Below are 16,199 nucleotides of genomic sequence, written 5' to 3'. Positions count from 1 at the left end.
ACTCTAGGAGGAAGAGTCCTGGGAACGTCGACCAGCCATTGCAGTACCTCAGTGAACCATTCTCTCGCGGGCCAGAGGGGAGCAACCAACGTCAGCCGTGTCCCTTTGTGAGAGGCGAACTTCTGAAGTACCCTGTTGACAATCTTGAACGGCGGGAATGCATACAGGTTGAGATGGGACCAATCCAGCAGAAAGGCATCCACGCGAACTGCTGCTGGGTCTGGAATCGGAGAACAATACAAGAGGAGCCTCTTGGTCATCGAGGTAGCGAATAGATCTATGGTTGGCTGACCCCACAGGGCCCAAAGTCTGCTGCAAACATTCTTGTGAAGGGTCCACTCTGTGGGGAAGACCTGACCCTTCCGGCTGAGGCGATCTGCCATGACATTCATATCGCCCTGAATGAGCCTCGTTACCAGCGTGAGCTTTCGATCTTTTGACCAAATGAGGAGGTCCCTTGCGATCTCGAACAACTTCCTCGAATGAGTCCCTCCCTGCTTGGAGATGTAAGCCAAGGCTGTGGTGTAGTCGGAGTTCACCTCCACCACCTTGTTAAGCTGGAGGGACTTGAAGTTTATCAAGGCCAAATGAACTGCCAACAACTCCTTGCAATAGATGTGAAGTGTCCTTTGCTCCTGATTCCATGTTCCCGAGCATTCCTGTCCGTCCAGTGTCGCACCCCAGCCCGTGTCCGATGCGTCCGAGAAGAGACGGTGGTCGGAGGACTGAACAGCCAATGGTAGACCTTCCTTGAGAGGAATGCTGTTCTTCCACCACGTTAGAGTAGACCTCATCTCTTCGGAAACAGGAACTGAGCCCGTCTCTAGCGTCATGTCCTTTATCCAGTGAGCAGCTAGATGATACTGAAGGGGGCGGAGGTGGAGTCTCCCTAACTCGATGAACAGGGCCAGCGATGAAAGTGTCCCTGTTAGACTCATCCACTGCCTGACTAAGCATCGGTTCCTTCTCAGCATGCTCTGGATGCATTCTAGGGCTTGGAAGATCCTTGGGGCCGACGGACAAGTCCGAAAAGCTCGACTCTGAAGATCCATACCCAAGGAGACAATGGTCTGGGATGGAACGAGCTGAGACTCCTCAAAATTGACCAGGAGGCCCAGTTCCTTGGTCAGATCCATAGTCCATTTGAAAATCTCCAGACAGCGACGACTTGAGGGAGCTCTTAAAAGCCAGTCGTCTGACGGAGCCGGACACAAGATCATGATACTGCTGCACAGTCTGTAAACTGTCAATCATGGGCAAGCGAGGAAGTACAGTGACAACCCGAATCTGTCTAGACTGTCTGGGTCGTACAGACAACTCCTTAACGGGTTGCTGAGGTTGCCCACTGCGTCACAACAAGTCCCTTCTGTTGGTTGTTGAACGTCTTCCCCGTGACACATTGACTCCGTAAACAAAAAATCCTCTAACAAGGACTAAGCTTGGACTGCATGTCATGCAACACAGCTCAAGGTCTATGGGAGCAGGTGTGGTAACAGACGGGATTAGCGGCTGAAGTGTAACCATTACCTTCCCTGTAAGCATGTTATGCTTAAATAAAAGTCCATAAGAGGTTATGCAGCTAAAGGCTCCCTCCAAATGACAGAGTCCTCAAGGGAATATCAGAAGGAGGGAGAAAAGAACTTTCTCATCTACAGGGACCTTATCCTAGAAAAGCTAAGTTCTCTGAGTGAGGGTTCACTGGTGCAAAGCAGCAGACTAGAAGGCAACGTTATGAAACTGCTTGACAGTCTAGTGAGTTGGCAACAACCCAAGATGTGTTGAGAAGCATGCGGTAAGGTATGCAGAGCATGATGTATGCAGAGTATGCTGTATGCAGAGCATGCTGTATGTAGAGCATGTTGTATGCAGAGCATGCTGAATGCAGAGCATGCTGTATGCAGAGCATGTTGTATGCAGAGCATGCTGAATGCAGAGCATGCTGAATGCTGAGCATGTAGAAAGAAGAGCCTGCTGTAAGCAGAGCCTGCTGAAAGGAAAGCAGAGCGTGTGCATGGCGTTTAACATTTCTCAGAAATTCCATGACCAGTGCTAGAGTGCTTTATGCATGCTTGCATGGGGTTTAAACCATGGTATGCTGAACAGCAGAGTCAGAACGAGCTGGAACAACAACAGAGGTTTCCTCAACTTGAGGGAAAACCTGAGGTTCAGACTGCATAGGCTGAACAACAGACGGAGCAGAAGGCAGGTGCAAGGGTGAAGGAGGTTGACTCCTAGCAAGAGTTGCACCCAAGGATTGCACCAGCTGAGCAGAGGACGGAGGCGGAGTAGTCCGTTCCTGTTCCTGAGAGATGAGTGGAGCATGAGAAGGTTGAGGCTGCGCAGAACAAGGTAAAGTTCTAGCAAGCTGAGGCTCCTGAGGCGCAAGTGCATGGTGTAGATGAGCTTGCCTAGATGAGGGTTGAACTCGGTGCAGCGCTGGTTGAGCAGACAGACTCACGGAGGGGAGAGGTTGTTGTACCCCAACCGAGAGTTGCACCACTGGTGGAGCAGCAAGGGGAGGAGGAGGAAGAGTGTAACTCTCCTGATCCCAAAGCAAGGGTTGCCTTAAAGAAGGCTGAGGCTGAACAACACTGTGAACAGCAAACTCCGAAAGTGGTTCAACATCGTACGCCTGGCAGATGGAGCTGCGACCAGGCGGAGCAGGTGCAGGCTGGGCGAGCACAGGCGGAGCAGGTGCAGGCTGGGCGAGCACAGGTGCAGCGAGAACAGGTGGAGGGAGTGCAGGAGGTGCAACACTCTCAGCCCGACACTCACGCATCAAGTCCGAAAGCTGTGCTTGCATGGACTGTAGTAGAGTCCACAACATCATACGCCTGGCAGATGGTACTGTGATCAGGCGGAGCGAGTGTAGGAGGAGGGAGTGTAGGCGGAGGCGGAGGAGCAACACTCTCAGCCCGACACTCACTCATCAAGTCCGAAAGCTGTGCTTGCATGGACTGTAGTAGAGTCCACAACATCGTACGCCTGGCAGATGGTACTGTGATCAGGCGGAGCGAGTGTAGGAGGAGGGAGTGTAGGCGGAGGCGGAGGAGCAACACTCTCAGCCCGACACTCACTCATCAAGTCCGAAAGCTGTGCTTGCATGGACTGTAGTAGAGTTCACAACATCGTACGCCTGGCAGATGGTGCTGCGACCAGGCGGAGCAGGTGCAGGCTGGGCGAGCACAGGCGGAGCAGGTGCAGGCTGGGCGAGCACAGGTGCAGCGAGAACAGGTGGAGGGAGTGCAGGCGGTGCAACACTCTCAGCCCGACACTCACGCATCAAGACCGAAAGTTGTGACTGAATGGACTGCAGTAGAGTTAACTTGGGGTCGGCAGACACTAAGTTCTGCTGAGGTAAAGCCTTAACAGCAGAGATCTGTTGTGGCAGAACCTTACTCCTCTTAGTCGGAGTGTAATCAACTGATGACTGAGGAGAGTCAGAGCTAACCCAATGACTGCATTCGGGTTGTGAACTTTAACTTCGTACGTCTGGCATAGGTCTGGACTTAACGTTTAAGAAGTCTTGAGACCTGAGACCAGCGTTACTCTGCCTTTATTTTCTCCCCTAATCTCTTCTGCAGACGAGCAAAATAAGGGCTCAATCGTCTGCGGGTGGGAGTGACGGTCTCGGTAAGACACGCCCACAACCACCGAGAATACTTCTGTGCGCCGATCAAGGCCTGCTGAACCCTTATGCCCTTCGACATTGCTTCTCCCCTGGGCTTGGGAGCTTGCAAGAGGTCCCGGACTGGGAGGACGACTGGCGCGCACAAAAGTACCCTCACGCACTAATCACTTATCACTTTGATTTCTGTTTGCACTTATTTCACTGAACTCGAAACTTTAAGTGGTTTGTACCTGAAATACGCAATTCTATCCTTTCTCAAAGTTAGTAATTGCGAAAACAGAATTACAATGTAACAGAAAAATCTAATGAAAGATAAATCAGTGGTTGGAAAGAGACTAAACACTAGATGACTCTAGAAACGTTTAGTTTCTTCCCCTAAAGAGACTAGGGAGAAGAGCAAAAAAAAAAAAACGATAACGACGTTACTCGTACGCCTGGCAGGCTTGAATGAAACGTTTATCCTCTTTCTCCCTCCGTCTCTATCTCACTCTCTCTCTCTCTCTCTTGACTTAGAACCTGAGAGAAGAGCCCAATCATATATATCGTTAAAACATATTATTGTTAAAGGAAAAAAACTGAAAAGTTCCTTTATTAGGATCAAAACCATTAAGTTAAGAAAGAATGAACAAAACGCTAGACACGGTTACTCTTACTGCAACGTGAAACCGTGAACATTCTTTCTCTATCGTAACGATAGAGTGCAAGTTTTCTGAACGTCAACAACTGCAGAGACAAAACAAAACGTTAGTTCAGCTTTGAAAACAGTACGAGACTGTCAAAGAAAATCTTTCAAACTCTGTGGCGGAAATAGCATAATATGTTAACAGGTAAAACCGAAATGACGGGCTCAAAGTTTATTAACTTCGGTAAAAGACCGCCTACTATTAGGAAGGTCGAATATAAACAAATATAAAAATTAATTTTAATGAGTTTATAATAAAAGGAAGTTAATCGAAGAGGCCTATAAGAGGCGGAGAGATATAAAATAAATCTATAACTTTTGTTAAGCAAAATTAAGAAAGAGAGTCTATACTCTCTTAGACACCAACACTTCCGTCTAAGGGAAGGGTCGGCCATTGAAAGGTGAACGAGAGTTCATACTCTCGTCACCAAAATTATCAAATTAATTCCAAAAGCTAACTAAGCTAATATAGAAGTTTTCCAGTATAGCGACAGCCGAAATCAAAGAGAAATACTTCACCAAAGTCGTGAAAATACTCCAAGAACATAAGCGTATCCCAGAACGTCTTGCCGGAAGCACGACAGAGGAATAATTGAGGAGGTGTCAACAAGAAGTACTTGAGTACCTGGCCACAGGTGGCGCTGGTAAATACACCCCCTTCTAGTATTGTGATAGCTGGCGTATCCCTCCATAGAATTCTGTCGGGCAACGGAGTTGACAGCTACATGATTATCGGGTAAGTTTAATATTGAAAAACCAAGAACTCTAAACCAGTATCAAAAGAACTGTGTTGAATACAACCACGGTACATACCATCCTCCTGGTACACTGGGTCGAGATCAATCTGACACAACTGTGGCCAATCCATTTTCCTAACACCCCTTCTGCCTCCATGAAGTAATAAAACTACTGTATGTACAAACAAGGACATTTGCATAAGGGTACCTACGGAAGACTTTGGTAAGAGAACAATAACAGTAGTGCTCGCTTGAACAACATTTACCGAAAATGGGAGTTGGTGCCAACAAAGACTTCCAGGACAAGGCGGGTATGCAGGACCGTGCATGCAAACAATTGAGAGCTTGGAGATTTAGGAGTGTGTTCCAAGGCACATACAGAGGAGAGAACTTGCAGGAGCAAGTGAACAGGGAAGGGAGAGCACCTGTAGCTGATAGGAGATTTCTTCTATCCTTCCTCTTGTGCGCGTACATGAGAGAACGTGTGGGCACGACCAATTGATAAGGTGAGGGCGCACAGCTAACGCACACTCCCACAGCCCAGAAATGGTAGGAGTCATACAAAAGCAACTCTCCTCATTAAGTCTAAGACCATGCAAAACCGGGAGGACCAATTCCATCCCGACCGGAGTGTGTGACGAGACGAGAAAACTCTCGGGTGTCCTCTGGGTTGTCTCCTCATCTCTCTGGGTCATCTATTCTCCATCCTCAGTAAAGCGAGTCACGGTGACTCCTGGGGAGCAATGTCTATGGACAAAGAAACGACAGGAGTCCCTTGTATCCGACTCCCATCGATCAGTCTTCTAGAACTTTGTCCATAAAGGGGAAAAAAAGGGAGGAAACTTCCATTCCAACCGGCAGTGTGTAAAGACACGAAGGGGAAGGCAGAAATTATCCTATTGTGGGGTCTACTCCAAGCTGACGTCAATGACAACCAAGCACTTACCTAGTTCCTGAAAAAGAATTCTCAAGCCATAGACTACACCAAAACCCCTCCCCATGTCGGACCCATTGTTCCTCCCAATATCCATAACCTTTCATACAGAATGCATCCAGGTTTGATTTTGTTGGTCATTCAAAGGAGACCTGTGTGTCTGGGAAATAGACTCCTCAGTTTGCAACATTTTTGCAATATTTCACAGAAATTTGTTGGAACTGATAGCAATTTTCCTGACATTGAAGACCAAGAAGGAACTCTCATCAATGTTTTCATAGACAAGACAGCATTCTTTTGCCTCCAGGATGCAGGATCTTGCTAGAGAATTCTCAATGCAATGATTTTCATTTTGAACTTCCTTCAGGAGAGGGACCTGTCTCTCTTCTAATCCCACCTTCCAGGCTCTATCAAAGTATAGTAGTAGAAGCCCTATTTTGATAAACAGCCCTTGACACAGAATGGACCTTGTATCAGGGATAGTTGGGATCCCTTAGCTCCTACCATCTGACCCTAGCAACTGAGTGTCTGGTTAGTTTATTCCTCTTGCTGGAATGAACCATTCTGAGAGCTCTACTGTACAGAATTGTTGAATACCCTAGAGAGCACCTTCTTCATTAACTGGCAGAGGGACTGTAAAACAGTTCCCCCTAGCTTGTTGATGTAGGCCACTACAGTAGTAGTCGCTCAACACTAATAATTGCCTTATCAAACTATTGAAAAATTAGCAGCACTATTAGTACAGCTCGAAAAATACCATGTTGATGTGCATGAACTTTTTACTTCCGATCATGATCCCAAGACTGTCTGGAAGCATTTGTGAACAGTAGAATCTCTGGAGGTGGGGAGTCGAGTTGAACTCTACCTAGTGTTCCACATGAACCTGAAATGAGGTGATTGGTGGATGATGACCAGTGATACTTTAGACAACACTTTAGCAATCTACGGTGGAGGTTCCCATCAGGCAAGAGTTTCTCTAAAGAGAAAAGATGTCTTAGAGAATGAACTCTTGGGAAGTAGTAAAAACCCCAAAGTAAAGAGCTTTAAATAAGTACACAACTTCGAGGACGAGGCAGAGGTACTTTTCCGGACCGATGGACATAACGCATCCTTGAGATCCATGGAAAGCATAAAGTCTTCCTTCCTGCCATCAGCACGTACTGTATCATACTTGCAGTCTCCTTCTTTAATGAAGTTTGTTGAACAATTTTGCTCTGAGTCGAGAACACAGTCTCCATCCTCTGGTTGACTTCTCTACCAGGCACAGCTGACTAAAGAATGTCATGAGACCCGTCTTGGACAACGTCTGGCACATTTCGAACCTTAGGGATACTGTACTATGTTAGTGTACACTTGGAAAATTATGCGAATAAAAATATACAATTCTGCGAATAAAAATATCAACATATCCGTAGGTATTGATTAGGTTCAGATTTGGAGCGAATTAGATTTGCTTACCCTACTAAGGTTTTTTTCTTTTCTTAACTAAAATTATATGGAAACCTATCTGAAATTTACCAACATATATTGCTAGCACTTAGATTCTTTCAAAGTTGCCATTCTTTGCGAGCTCTTACATGTTCAATTGGTGAAGTTTGCCTACACAAAATGCATAAACCAGATTGTTTTTTTTAGAGTAGTTTAACGAATCACTGCTCGATATACATTGCTCACTGAAACTTGTCTCCTCTGTCCATTATAGCTGCAACATAGAAGATTGATTCAAGTTTATCTTGCAAGAGCAACAGATCAATTCAAATGGCGCCCCTTTCGGGTAAGTATCCTTCAAACAGAAAATGTATCAATGACGGTGGTTTCAAGCCAAGATATCCCTTCCTAAAGTAATAACGAGGGACCATGTAGGAAACCATGGCTTTTGCAAGAGGCGAAAACTGAAAACAGGGAAGCCACCTACGGCTGATAGACCTAGAAAATGTGCGCTCTTATGTGTCACAATTGGGACAGATGGGCCATTCAGTGCCATGAATCGATGGAGGTGGGGGAAACTAATACTACTGTATTTAGTAAAAGTTATGAGGGTTAACAGCAAGATAATATGAATGAAAGTAAAGAACTAAGTACTGTAGTAGGAATGGGAGTAACATAACTGGAATGCAAATATTCATTTGCAAGCAAAGCAAGACACAGTGGAGTATAAACCATTAGGGGGACATGACAAATTATAGGTAATTGATACATCAATAATGACCCGCGTGGCTGGTGTACGCAGGACATACATTTTCCGCTTGCCACAACAGAAAACCAGTGAGCTTATGTTTTTTCAAAGAAAGAGCCGTGGATGAGCAAAACCATCCGCAGTTAGTAAAATAGTGAAGTCTAACTTTCTGAGTAGCAGGCTGGCCAAGGTAACAGTCCACTAAGTCAACCAAAATAAATTCTTCACACAAGGGGTCAAAACTAATGTTAACTAACTTCTTTCTACTTGGTAAGAGTAGAAGAGAGACTAGCTTTGGCCTCTATAACATGGTCTTCCACAGCCTTGGGTTAAGAGTTCTCTTGGTTGAAGGTACACCCAGGCACTTCTTTATCGAGTCTCCTTATTCCCTTTATTCAGAGGGCTATTTTCCCTATTGGACCCCTTAGGCTTATGGCTTTTCCAACTAGGGTTGTAACTTATCTATAGTCCATTTCTTTTAGCAATGCATGTTTGCACCGACTCGCGGCGGTGCCCTTTTAGCTCGGAAAAGTTTCCTGATCGCTGATTGGTTAGAATTATCTTGTCCAACCAATCAGCGATCCGGAAACTTTTCCGAGCTAAAAGGGCACCGCTGCGAGTCGGTGCAAATATGCATCGCTAAAAGAAATGGACTATAGTAATAACTTATCTACAAGGATCTAACCTAAATCAGTGTGCAAAAAATAACTGGATTGAAGTCACCAAGCTCTCTGGACAACTGAGTAGCACTTCTACTAAAAGGAATACATCCTCAGGTTGTTTCAAATCATAGTTGCAAGGCATTTTTCTAACTGGTGTATATACAGTATATCCTCAATCATTACAATTATTGTAAAATTTTATCCCCATTTTTACAAGAAAAGTTGTAGCCCTACCTAAGAATGCAGAATGCATAAGATTTAGGGCTCAAGTAAAGAAAGCATCGCAGTGAGGTAGAGAAAAACAAAAAAAATTAAGACAGCATCATATGAATAAGAATTAGTTACGTGACAATTGTCAACATGCTCAATAATAGAAAAAGGTTATTACTACCTATGTTCCAGCGAATCTACTGACTGATAGGAAAGATGTTCTAACAAACTGGTCATTGCCAGAATAAATTTCTTAAATATTGTAGTGCTATTTCTAAAAGTAGAGACTTTAAATCAATGTAACATTGAAGAAGCCGTAGTCCGATTTATCTAAAAGCGAAGGATGGTTATTATTGTATTATGAACAATAAACTGCATTTACAATGATCTTGACTGCCGAAATCAGGTCTGGGTGAATCTAATAACCAAATTTTGGCCCAACAATTTAGGTTGAGAATCTATTGTTGAAAACCAGACAGCTTAGACCAGATCTGTATGCCTAAATGTAGATGTCTCAATAATTGTAGTTTGGTACTCTATTTACAAAATTGAAATAAAAAAGGTTTGTATCCTTCACGCATAGAAAACTTTAAAAGGTCATTCTCCCTAATACGAGGTTGAAAAAAAAAACGTGACCGCACTACATGGGCAATATGAATTGCAAGCAAGTGCAATTTCACCCAAAACATTAGGGCAAAGTTTGACTACAGTAAACCACACACTGGAGGAGTACCAGAAATACGTCAAATTTGGAATACTTTGTATATTTCCTAACTATACAATCCTAAAGCTCTTTATCAAACCGGAGAGTATTATAATACAGTAAATGCTAAGTGGGGTGCCTACAACAGCTTATATGAGCTCTGAAAACAAAGCACTCAATCCCTCCAAGAACTTCGTTGACCCCCTAGACCCAGACACCCATACGCAGAATATACAACATCTCAGACAGTTAAGAGTGAACAGAAATGCCTCGAAATAAAAAATTTTTAGACCATCCTTTCCAAGGTTTTCCTTTACGCACCACTACCCAAAGGAGACATTGTTGCATCATTTTTTACTTGCCACCAGTTGTGTCTACCCTCTACAACAACAATTGGCAGAAGACTCCGATGATCCCCAATCTGCCATGTCCCAAACATGAGGCAATTTCTCTTTTCTTGGGTTTACGCATAAACCACTAGGATTCTTTTTAAATTACCGAAATAAAGACCATAAAATAACCCCAAAATAATAAGCAACGGGGCTAGCGAGAGCAGTTCTACATGTACTGCTTGTCAGTACTTAAGATCAGTGATGTTTTTTGTTTTTTGCAAGCGAAGCAGGACATGATGGAGCAAAAACCATTGCTAGTTTGAAAAAATACCCCCAAAATAAAAGCATTGGGGCTAGCAAGTACAGCTTTACATTTGCCAATTGTCAGCACTTACGAGCAGTGATGTTTTTTCTTTGCAAGTGAAGCGGGACATGTCGGAGCAAAAATCATTTAAAAAACAAAAAATCCTCAAAATAATAAGCAATGGGGATAGCGAGCTCAGCTCTACATTAACCGCTGGTCAGTACAGAGGAGCAGTGATGTTTCTTGTTCTTTGCGAGTTTTTTGTTCTTTGTGAGCGAAGAGAGAATAGTCGAAGCAAACACCTTTAGTTAAAAAAAATAACCTCAAAATAATAAGCAATTGGAGTAGTGAGTGCAGCTCTACATTTACTGCTTGTCAGTACTTGGGAGCAGTGATGTCTTTTGTTCTTATCCAGCAAAGCAAGACACAGCAAAGTAAAAACCAGTTAGTTTGAAAAAATAACCTCAAAATAATAAGAAATGGGGCTAGGGAGCGCAGCTCTACATGTACCGCTAGTCGGTACTTAGGAGCAGTGCGTTTTTTGTTCCTTGCGACTGAAGCAAGACACTGAACAAAAACCATTATCAGTTAAAAAAAATAACCTCAAAATAATAAGCAATGGGGATAGCAAGCTAAGCTCTACATGTACTGCTAGTCAGAGATTAGGAGCAGTGGTTTTTTTGTTACTTGCGACTGAAGCAAGACACTGAACAAAAACTATTCAGTTGAAAAAAAAATAACCAATAAATAATAAGCAATCGAGACAGCGAGTGCAGCTCTACATGTACAGCTTGTTAGTACTTAGGAGTGGAGCGGGTGTTTTTTGTCCCTTGCGAGCGAAGTGAGATACAGTACTGAAAAAAACCATAATCCGTTCAGAAAATTAAGCTCAAAATAATAGGCAAAGGAGGTAGCGAGCACAGCTCTACTTGTAACGCTTGTCAATACTTAAAAGCGGATATTTCTGGTTCCTTGCGAGCGAAGCGAGACACTTAAGCAATAACCATTATCAGGTAAAAAAATAACCTCAAAATAAAAAGCAATGGGGGTAGCGAGCGCAGCTCTACATGTGTCGCTTGTCAATACTTAGGAGCGTATTTTTTGTTCCTTGCGAGCGAAGCGAGACACTGAACAAAAACCATTATTACCTGAAAAAAAAAACCACAAAATAAGCAGTGAGGATAGAGAGCGAGGCTCTACATTTATCGCTTCTCAGTACTTAGGAGGGGATGTTTTTTGTTCCTTGTGACTGAAGCAAAACACTGAACAACCACCATAATCGGTTAAAAAAAATAACCTCAAAATGATAAGCAACTGAGGTAGCGAGCGCAGCCCTACATGTACCACTTGTTAGTACTTAGGAGCGGATGTTCTTTGTTCCTTGTGACTGAAGCAAGACACTGAACAAAAATCACAATCAGTTAAAAAAAATTACCTAAAAATAATAAGCAATCGGGACAGCGAGTGCAGCTCTACATGTACCGTTTGTGAATACTTACGAGCGGATGTTTTTTGTTCCTTAAAAGGGAAACGAGACAGAACAAAATCCATAATCAGTTAAAAAAAAAATAGCCTCAAAATAATAAGCAATGGGGATAGCGAACACAGCTCTACATGTACCGCTTGTCAGTACTTAGGAGCGGATGTTTTTTGTCCCTTGCGAGTAAAGAGACAACAAAAACCATAATCAGTTCAGAAAATTAAGCTCAAAATAATAAGCAATGGGGGTAGCGAGCGCAGCCCTACATGTAACGCTTGTCAATACTTAAAAGCGGATATTTTTGGTTCCTTGCGAGCGAAGCGAGACACTTAAGCAACAACCATTATCAGGTAAAAAAAAATAACCTCAAAATAATAAGCAATGGGTGTACCGAGCGCAGCCCTGCACGTATCGCTTGTCAGTACTTAGGAGCATGTTTTTTGTTCCTTGCGAGCGAAGCGACACACTGAACAAAAACCATTTTCAGTTAAAACAACCTCAAAATAATAAGCAATAGGGTAGGGGTAGCGAGCATTGCTCTACATGTATCGCTTGTTAGTATTTGGGAGTGTATTTTCTGTTCCTTGCGAGTGAAGTGAGACTAAACAAAAACCATACTCAGTTCAGAAATATAAGATCAAAATAGACAATAGGGGTAGCGGGTGCAGCTCTACATGTACTGCTTGTTAGTACTTAGGAGCGGTGTCTGTTCCTTATGAGCGAGTCAGGATGCCTGAAAACTTCGAATCAATCAATCCTTGTCAGCGAAGCGAGACACTGAACGAAAACCATAATCAGCTCAGAAAAATGAAGATCAAAATAATAAGGAATGGAGGTAGCGAGTGCAGCTCTACATTTACCGCTTATCAGTACTTAGGAGCGAATGTTTTATGTTCCTTGCTAGCAAAGCAGGACACTAAACAAAAACCATTATTAGATCAAAGAAATAACCTCGAAATAATAAGCAATGAGGATAGCGAGCGCGGCTCTACATTTACCGCTTGTCAGGACTTAGGAGTGGATATTTTTTGTTCCTTGAGAGCGAAGAGAGACGCTGAACAAAAACCATTAGTTAAGAGACATAACCTCAAAATAATAAACAATGGGGGTAGCGAGTGCAGCTTTAAATGTACCGTTTGTCAATACTTAGGAGTGGTGATTTCTTTTTGTTCTTTGCGAGCGAGGCGAGACAATGCAGAGCAAAGATCATTGTTTAAAAAATAACCTCAAAATAATAAGCAATGGGGATAGCAAGCGCAGCTCTACATGTACCGCTTGTCAGTACTTAGGAGTAGATGTTTTATGTTCCTTGCAAGCGAAGCGAGGCACGGCAGAGCAAAAACCATTAAGTTTTAGAAAATAACCTTGAAATAATAAGCAATGGGGATAGCGAGCCCAGCTCTATATGTACCGCTTGTCAGTACTTACGAGCAGTGATGTTTTTGGTTCTTTGCGAGTGAAGTGAAACGGCGCAGAGCAAAAACCATATATATTTTTTAAAAGTAACTGAAATAATAAGTAATGGGGAGAGCGAGCACAGCTCTTCATTAGGGCTTGTCAGTACTTAGGAGCAGTGACGTTTTACCACCCAAAACCCTTGGTTCCCACTGAGGGTCCTGTATTAAAGATGGACGGATATTTATATTTCACAATTTATTTATTTGCAGTAAAATAAGAGTCCTTTCCGAAGGAAACGGGAGTTTTTGTATGGGGAAAACGCTATTTAGTAAAAGTTTTTCCCGTACAAAACTATAAAACAAAATATTCAGACAGGATCTATAATTTTACCAATTATATTTCATATTCCAATACTGAAAATAAACAGGTTTAAAATAGTTTTTTTTTTCCTATAGAAAAAAGTAGTTTTTCCCTAGGTTACATTGCCCTGTGATACAGTACAATAATACCAAAACTAGTAACATAGCCGAAGCACCGCCTATGTGTTTTTCTGAACTACTGGGTGGAAACAGGCTCCTTTAACATAGTACAAAAGCAGCAAAACAGGTAATTTTTTCTTGTTAAAATCTGTAACTTTGTTAATAAAGGATTGCGCCCGTCGTACATGGGGATTCAAAACAGTGTATTTGCAAAGATCTATTCAATTATGCGAGCTTCAATGTCCTAACTAGTATTGAACCATTCTATAATTAAAACCAAGATCGCCCATGCCTATCTCACATGGACGGTGTGGTTGCAGACACTGCTAGGAACTGTAAGGCTCCAAGTCCCATCTCACATATTGCTAGACAGGACATTTACCATAAGCTACCACGGAAAAAAATATACAGGTCATTCACTCTACTAAGACTGAGCACAAAGGAAAAGATAAAGCGATCTCTGACAAGTCACAAATCTGCCCAGCACAGGTTGGCCGAAATACTGTGTGTTTCGATATTTTTAATTAAAAACGATATCTATCCGCTTTGCAAATTACACAATGACCACCGAAACTACACAATCATGCTCAAAACCATAAGTAATCAATGGCATACACCAAATAATAAATCTATAAACAATTTATGTAGAGATTTCTCGTTATTTTAAAATACAAAGCTCTAACCACATGATCTGAAAATATTCAACCTTTCATATAAACATGCCAACTATATTTACAAATTAAAGGCAAATTTAAGGCATCACCAACGCCTAAACCAACCATACTTTCCTTGTCAGGGAGGAGCACTTCCTCCCACAGGAGAATCGACGTCCGACGAGCAAAAGGGAAGAGATACGACACACACTCGACAACGAAGTCTTTTCAGCTGTAAGTTGTGACAGTAAAGCTGGCCATACATTATCCAACTTGTTGTACAACTTGGTTGGGTTGTATGAAATGTTGGACAGTGTATGGGCAGGTTGTACAGCAAGATTTTGGTTGGTTGGTTTGGTTGGAGAGAATCAAAGCAGCTTTGATTTTAAGGGGGCGTGGCCTAATGTTGTACAACCTTTTGACAGTGTGTGCGCTTGTTGTAAAACTTCACAACCAACATCAGTTGGAAGCCTAGTTTGACTGCGAGTAGTCCTTGCTTTAAAGACACGTTCTTTTGGAAATAGCTGCTTTATAAAAGTGTTAAATAGACGTGATGGCAAATATAAATGACACTGAACAGTGGAGAAGTTTCATTGATACATACAGAAGTTTACCTGCGATTTGGAAAGTGAAAAGCGAAGAATATAAAGATAAAAACAAACGAAATAAAGCATGGGAAGTACTGTTGAATAACCTTAAGGAAATAGCTAACAATGCCACTCTAGATGATTTAAAAAAAAAATAAACAATATGAGAACTTGTTATAGGAGGGAATTGAATAAGAAAGAAAAGTCTGAAAAGTCTGGTGCGGGCGGTGATGACATGTACGAACCAAGTTTATGGTATTTCGATTTGCTGCATGATTTTTTAGATCAAGAAATCCAGATACCTGGAGATAGTAATTTGGATGAGAGCGATGACCAGGGAATTGGAAATACAGCAGGTACCAAGAGAAAAATGCGGACTACTCATGATACAACTAAAGATCACTATTTGCAAAAAGCCGTCGAACATTTAGATTTCATAAAAGAGCAGAAATTCATGAAGGACGAAGCCGCAATCTATGCGGATAGCTGGGCGGTATCCTACAGAAAGCTGAACGAGACACAAAAGTTGTATGCAAAAAAAGCTATTGATGAGATTCTTATAATGGGCCAATTAAACCAGTTAACATTGGATTCTGTGTCACTATCGTCCAGTAGGTCAAGTACTCATGCATCAACCCCATTGACATTTTCAACCCAACCTGTAAGCACTTATCATTTATCCAATGAAAATGTCTCGACTGACATAAGCCAAGGGAGTCAATATACTATAACTGAACTTCAAGACCCAAATTATTCTTTAAACTAGTTGTAGAATACCTATATTAAACTTCAAGGATAAAAATACATTCATTTGGTACAGTAGTTTATTTTTAGTTTGCATTATTTAAAGGAAACGTTTTTGAACAATGTAATATTTAGTTTATGTATTTTTATAATGTTGTAGTATACCTAGATACAACTTCAAGAATGCATATACATTCATAAGGTACAATATTTTATTTTCATTTTTCATTGTTTAAAGGAAATCTGTTATTTTTATTAAGAATGTAATATTCAGTTAATACATTTTTATAATGTATATTACTTAATGGTAATAAACTTTATCAGTTTTTGATGTTTTATTGCTGTTCTACCCTTGCAGAAGGTTGTTGTAATCCTAACATTTTCCACTGCCATGAGACTGCACCATCAGTATAGAAGTACTGACAAAACTTGTTCCTTACTTGCTTAGCACATGTGGCAGAATTTCTTTTCTGAGTTGGTTGTAATG

At 42.1% G+C, this 16,199-nt stretch overlaps 3 long non-coding RNA genes across 22 annotated transcripts in view; 1 reads left to right on the top strand and 2 right to left on the bottom strand.

The window, feature by feature from the left end:
* The window catches only part of LOC137638320 (uncharacterized), a 36,726-nt gene extending 21,999 nt beyond the window's left edge, over nucleotides 1–14,727 (bottom strand). Inside the window, exon 1 of one of the 2 annotated variants that reach the window (XR_011044036.1) lies at nucleotides 14,508–14,727. This is a non-coding gene — a long non-coding RNA (uncharacterized lncRNA). The remainder of the gene's footprint in view (nucleotides 1–14,507) is intronic. The other variant, XR_011044037.1, reaches the window with a different exon arrangement.
* Nucleotides 1–16,199, bottom strand: part of LOC137638319 (uncharacterized) — a 1,154,758-nt gene that overhangs the window by 581,731 nt on the left and 556,828 nt on the right. The gene's annotated exons all lie outside the window — the stretch shown is intronic.
* Nucleotides 1–16,199, top strand: part of LOC137638322 (uncharacterized) — an 838,879-nt gene that overhangs the window by 766,881 nt on the left and 55,799 nt on the right. The gene's annotated exons all lie outside the window — the stretch shown is intronic.

Source organism: Palaemon carinicauda, chromosome 3 (genome assembly GCF_036898095.1).
Source record: "Palaemon carinicauda isolate YSFRI2023 chromosome 3, ASM3689809v2, whole genome shotgun sequence".
In the NCBI taxonomy this organism is placed as follows: Eukaryota; Metazoa; Arthropoda; class Malacostraca; order Decapoda; family Palaemonidae; genus Palaemon; species Palaemon carinicauda.
The sequence above is the reverse complement of the archived record's forward strand: the minus strand, read 5'-3'. Positions and strand labels throughout refer to the sequence as shown.